Below are 6,985 nucleotides of genomic sequence, written 5' to 3'. Positions count from 1 at the left end.
TCTGGTCTGTTTCCAGCTGGTACTGATGGTCAGGCTGAATGGTCAATGTCAGGTGGATGGAAGGGTGACTGGTCTGTTAGCCTCTGCTCCACATGGTCTCTCACCCTCCACTAGGTTAGCCAGGGCTTCCTCACATGGTAGTCTAAGGATTCCCAATACAGTAAGAGAGAACAAGCCCCAGTGTGTTACATACGCTATTGTCCCATTGGTCAACGCAATTCCAATGACAACACTCAGAGTAAGTATGAACAAATCAGGATATGAAACATTACTGCAATAACCTCTTAGAGTTTGTTAACATTAGATTTGCAAGTGTTGCTTAAGTGCTTAGACATACTTTGTTAAATTGATAAGTCTGCTTGGTTAGCATTAGAAATGTTTGAGAGAAGCAGCCCCATAAAATTTGTGATATGGTTTGAAATGTCTAAGAAAATGTAATTAATCAAGTTTTGAGTTGTGTTAAATATTTAAAGACAATTTAATCTTAAATTTATGAGTTAACTGTACATGAATCAAAGAACAAATAAAAGTAATTGTTCTGGGATGCCTGGGTGGCTCAGAGGTTGAGCATCTGCTTTTGGCTCAACGCATGATCCCGGAGTCTCAGGATTGAGTCTCGGGATTGAGTCCAACTTCGGGCTCCCTGCATGGAGCCTGCTTCTCCCTCTGCCTCTCTCTCCCTGCCTCTCTCTGTGTCTCTCATGAATAAGTAAATAAAATCTTTTTTTTAAAGTGATTGTTCTTAGTTTAAATGAATATTACTAGATTACCAAATGTACTACCAAGATCTGTAATTGTATTTAAAAGCTTGAGGAGGGGTGTCTAGGTGGCTCATTCAGCTGGACATCTGCCTTTGGCTCAGGTCATGATAATAGGACCATTGAGCCCTGCATCACATCAGGTTCCTTTCTCAGTGGGGAGCCTGCTTCTCCCTCTCCCTCTCCTCCTGCTTGTGCTTGCTCTCTCTCTTTGTCAGATAAATAAATAAAATAAAAGGTGAGGAAAAACTAGGACTTAAACTTCATAACTCAAGTGCACGTGAATAATAAATTAAAACACCAATATTGTAAATAATTTTTCTACACACCAAAACCTCCCTCAGGCTTTAGGAAACCTCAGTGAACATATTTATTTGATAGTTTATTCAAAATATATTTACTGATCATCTGCTGGGAGACAGGTGCTTTCTGGACTCCAGTGATTAAAGACTCCCAGACCTTTCTTCATTGAGAGTATACACTGGCAGAAAATGCAGGGAGATAATAGAGAGACAAATGTCTCTGAGAGACAATCAGAGATTATTTCCTTATCTCCAGACTCTACGTCGTCTTCCTCATGGCAAAAACCACTCTGTCCTCTCTCTCAGCATCCAGGAATAGAAACAGTGGTGTTTCCCTCTCCTCCAGCCATCCAAGATGTGAAAGGAAAGAATGCAAAGGGGAAGAAAGTGGCCCTGCCCCTGCTGTTGCGAAGAAGCAGGAGGCCAAGAAAGTGGTCAATGCCCTGTTTGAGAAAAGGCCCAAGAATTTTGGCATCAGACAGGACATTCGGCCCAAAGGTTCCTCACCCACTTTGTCAAATGACCCCAATACAACTGGCTGCAGTGGCAAAGGGCTCTTCTCTGCAAACATCTAAAAGTGCCTTCCACAATTAAATTGTTCACCCAGGCCTGGGACCGCCAAACAACTACTCAACAGCTTCAGCTGGCCCATATACAGACCAGAGACAAAGCAAGAGAAGAAGCAGAGATTGTTGGCAGGCCCAGGCTGAGAATAAAGCTGCCAGTAAAGAGAGGCTGCCCGTCCTTCTAGCTCGGGTTTATACTCTCACCACCTTGGCGGAAAACAAGAAGGCTCAGCTGGTAGTTGATTCCACAGGATGTGGATCCCATCAAGCTGGCTGTCTGTCTTGTCCTGTGTTGTAAGATGGGGATTCCCTACTGCACTATCAAGGGAAAGGCCAGGCTGGGGTGGCTGGTCCACAGGAAGACCTGTACCACTGTCACCTTCACACAGGTTAACTCAGAAGACAAAGGAGCTCTAGCTAAGCTGATGGAAGCCCTCAGGACCAATGACAATGACACATGACAAAATCTGCCATCACTGGGGAGGCAGTGTCCTGAGTCTGAAGTTGGTGGCTTGCATCGCTAAGATGGAATAGGCAAAGGCTAAAGAACTGGCCACCAAACTGGGCTGAGTGGACGACATTGGCTTTTCTGTACAGGAAAGGAATAAAAAGTTCTCTTTCAGCCAGTGGGGGGGTGGGCGACAGGGTTTTTTTTCTCTTTTTCCATAATCAAAGACACCACCAAGTTTTCCAGTTCCTGCCTGACTCCAATTCCTGATATCAGCCTACTACACCTTTCATAATCAGTCAGTGAATCCACAAATACTTACAGAGCATCCCCTATTTTCTCAGGGTGAGGCTCTGTCTGGGCAGAAAAGATAGGAAGAGAAAAAAGTCAGAGCCCAGAGAACAAATAACAAATAAACAAAGCAACCCAATAGTGCACTCAGCAAGTATTTATTTAACATGTCACACTTAGCAATGCACCAAAGAGTGAGACAAACACAATGGGGAGGAAGCCAGGATCCTTGCTGTGAGGATGGATCAGCCTCGTAGGCAAGATTCTACTCAGATGGGGTGTCTAGGTGGCTCAGTGATTAAGCATCTGCCTTTGGGTCAGGTCATGATCCTGAGGTCCTGCTTCTCCCTCTGTCTATGTCTCCGTCTTTTGCTCTGTGTCTCTCATGAATAAATAAATAAGAAAAAGAAAAAAGACTCTATTCAATTGAAGACATCCACCCTTTTGCATTTTATAATCTTTTATTTTTTTTATATTTATTTATTAATTTATTTGTTTATTTAAGTAGTCTCTATACTCACCGTGGGGCTTAATCTCAAGATCCCAAGATCAAGAGTCACATGCTCCTCCCCCTGAGCCAGCCAGGTGCCCTTACATTTTATAATCTTTCAGGTTGCACTTTATGTTATGCTGGTGATGCTTTCCACTGGATGAAATGCAGTAACCATGGCACAGAGCAGCATCATGCCCTGAGAGCTGTGGCACAGCCTATGGCAATCAGAATAGTGGCCTAAGTCAAGCTGCAACATTAAAATTGGCTGAGAAACTCTTAAAGGAAAAAAAGAAAACAAAAAAGCTTATGCCTGGACTCCACCCAGACCAACTAAATCAGTATGGAGAGGGTAGGGCTGGGTATTGGTATTTCTTAAAGCACCTTATATAGCAAGGGAAACAAAAGTAAAAATGAACTATTGAGACTTCATCAAGATAAAAAGCTTTTCACAGCAAGGGAAACAGCCCACAAAACCAAAAGGCAGTCTAACAGAACATGAGAAGATATTTGCAAATAACATATCACATAAAGGGTTAGTATCCAAGATCTATAAAGAATTTCTCAAACTCTACACTCCAAAAATAAAAACCCAGTCAAGAAAGGGGCAGAAGACACAAACAGACATTTCTCCAAAGACATACATATGGCCAACAGACATATGAAAAAGTGCTCAACATCACTCATCGTCAGAGAAGTAAATCAAAACCACAATGAGATACCATCTTACACCTGTCAGAATGGCTAAAATGAACACTTCAGGAAACAACAGTTGGAGAGGATGTGAAGAAAGGGGAACCCTCTGACACTGTTGGTGAGAATTCAAGCTGGTGCAGCCACTCTGGAAAACAGTGTGGAGGTTCCTCAAGAAGTTAGAAATAGAGTTATCCTACAACCCAACAATTGCACTACTGGGTATTTATCCAAAGGATACAAACATAGTGATTCGAAGGGGCACCTGCACCCCAATGTTTATAGCAGCAATGTCCACAATAGCCAAACTGTGGAAAGAGCCCAGATGTCCATCAACAGATGAATGGAAAAAGATGTGGTATTTATACACAATGAAATATTACTCAGCCATCAAAAGGAATGAAATTTTGCCATTTGCAACAACATGGGTGGAAGTAGAGGGTATCATGCTAAGCATGATCTAATCATGCTAAGCATGACTAATCAGTCAGAGAAAGACAAATACCGTATGATTTCACTCACATGTGGAATTTAAGAAACAAAACAGATGAATATAGGGGAAGGGAAGGAAAAATAACATAAGATGAAAATAGAGAGGCAGTCAAACCATAAGAGACACTTCATTCTAGGAAATAAACTGAGGGTTGCTTTAGGGGAGGTGGGTGGGGCGATGGGGTAACTGGGTGACAGGCATTAAGGAGGGCACTTGATGGTAATAAGCACTGGGTGTTATATGCAACTGATGAATCACTAAATTCTACCCCTGAAACTAATAATAGTTTAAACTGAAATTTAAAAATAAATAAAGCAAGCATCTCATTATTCTCATATGTAGCTAGAGTTGAAAACCAGGATCACGAGTTCAAACTAGAATATACACATTCTCAAGGGGCATGCCTCCATGGATGCTTTGGGGCAAAGATTAGCCTGTGGCCCAAATCTGGCCTCCTTTTACTACCCCAGGAGCTGGGATGGATTTTACAGTTTTAAATAATGAGAGGAGGTCAAAAGAGGAGTAATACTTGGGGACACGTAAAAATTATATGAAATTCAAATGTAAGTGTTCATGAATAAAGTTTTACTGGAACACAGCCACACTCCTTAGTTTACATATTGTCTGTGGCAGCTTTTGTGCTATAAGGGCAGAGTTAAAGAGCTGGGACAGAGGCCATATGGAAAAGCCTAAAATATTTACTATCTGGTCCTTTACAAAAAAGGTTTGCTGACCCCAGCTTGAAGGAAATGGATTTCTAGAACCTGAATATTTCTGTGTCTTCTTCCAAGAACTCCTGCCTGGGAAGGTGCCAGCTGTCAAGGGGTCAGGTATGGGTCCAATCTTCTCCCGTCTCACCTCTTTTTCACATCTGCCCTTCTTCCACTTCCAAAAGAAAAGGAGACCTCTCACCATCCCTAGGGATGTAAAAACTTCCTTGGCACTAAACAAATGTATCTCCCCTGAATATTGGTGTCTAATAGGATTCTGAGGACATTTTTGTTTTCAGGTCAGGAGGGTTCCAAATATTTCATTACCAAAACCAAAGGTCAAGTGTCAACTGCCAAACCACTAAAAATATTTGATGGTGGATGGCTATGTGATTTTTGGCATGTAACTCAGACGGGGCTCAAAGAATTGAGTAACATGGTTATGACGAAAACCAGTGTAATTATTTACATAAAGTTTTCAAGGCTTACGTGTAAAATATTTAAAATGCTGAATGCAGTCCCATTCTATAAACAAGCAGTATTTGTCCACAGATACATGAGGGAAAAAACTATTGGTTTCATAAGAAGTGAATTTCAAATAACAGTTTATTATTATGCTTAATAATTACTTTATTGGGGATCCCTGGGTGGCTGGCTCAGCGGTTTAGCGCCTGCCTTTGGCCCAGGGCGCCATCCTGGAGTCCTGGGATTGAGTCCCATGTTGGGCTCCCTGCATGGAGCCTGCTTCTCCCTCTGCCTATGTCTCTGCCTCTCTCTCTCTCTCTGTGTGTGTGTCTCATGAATATATAAATAAATCTTTTTTTAAAAAATTACTTTATCAATCCTGTGTCATGTTTACATTATTTTGATCAATTATATACTAATAATCATGAAATGAGGACTTCAGTTTCTTACTGACTGTTGGACAGAGGCTCTTCTCCGCTCCTTGACACTTGGACCTCTCCATAGGGCAGCTCACAGCAACCCAGAAAGAGGCTAACCAGAAGCTGTGGTCTCTTTGTAGCCTAATCCTCTAAGTGACATCCCATCCCCTTTGTCTTAGTCTAGTCGAATTCTGTTTTTGGAACCAAGGCTCCAGGCTCAGCCCACACTCAAAGGGAGGGAGGTAACAAAGGGATGTGACTTCCAGGACTGGGATCATGGGGGCCATCTCAGAAGCCACCTGCTACAAATGTCAAATCTTAATAATATTTATATCCTCTACATCCGTTTAAGTTGAGGATGAAAAGTTTTAGGTGTGGGGACACCTGGGTGGCCAGTGGTTGAGCGCCTGTCTTCAGGCCAGGGCGAGGTCCTGGAGTCCCACATGGGCCTCCCAGCAGCGAGCCTGCTTCTCCCTCTGCCCGTGTCTCTGCCTCTCTCTGTCTCTCTCTCTGTGTGTCTCTCATGAATAAATAAAATCTTAAAAAAAAAGTTTTAGGTGTCGTCTTACACATGGGTGGGAGGATGCAGAGCTTTCCAGAGTTCTTTTAGAAATAATTCTGGGAAACGAACTAGGGGTGGTGGAAGGGGAGGAGGGCGGGGGGTGGGGGTGAATGGGTGACGGGCACGGAGGGGGACCCTTGACGGGATGAGCACTGGGTGTTATTCTGTATGTTGGTAAATTGAACACCAATAAAAATTAATTCATTAAAAAAAAATAGAAATAATTCAAGATGTTCGGAGGCCAGGGAGCCTGAGGCCTAGCTGAGCCGCGGCTGTCGGCGGGCGCTCGCAGAGAGGGGGGCCAGGGGCCCGGGCGGCGGCTGCTTGGGCCCGGGGGGCTGGGGGGAGTCCTCCGCCGCCCGCCTGGCAGCTCCATCCCGCCCGGGGGAGTGCGAAGCGCTGCGGAAAGCCAAGTGCGTCTAGATTCCGTGGGGCCTGGCGGGAGCGGGGAGTGGGGACAGGGTGCGGTGCGCACGGGCGGGCCTGCGGGAGGCGCTCGCTGCGGGGTCCGGTCGTCGGGGCGGGAGCCGGGGAGCCGGGACCGCGGTGGCTTCGTCCGGCGACGAGTCTCAGGGGCGCTGCGGGCGCGCGGACCCCGGGGCTCGGTCTCGCAGAGTGGGCGCCAGCTGTGCGGGCAGCGACCGCTCGCGGTTCCCGTCCTGGGACCCAACGGAGACGTGCGCGGGCCGAGCCGCCGCCGGCCCTGAGAAACCGAGGAAAGCCAGAGAAAGCAGAGCCGGACACGGAGCGGCCGGGGTGGAAGAGGGGGACGGGGGCTACGAGGACGG

Source organism: Nyctereutes procyonoides, unplaced genomic scaffold, assembly GCF_905146905.1.
Source record: "Nyctereutes procyonoides isolate TBG_1078 unplaced genomic scaffold, NYPRO_anot_genome, whole genome shotgun sequence".
In the NCBI taxonomy this organism is placed as follows: Eukaryota; Metazoa; Chordata; class Mammalia; order Carnivora; family Canidae; genus Nyctereutes; species Nyctereutes procyonoides.
The sequence above is the reverse complement of the archived record's forward strand: the minus strand, read 5'-3'. Positions refer to the sequence as shown.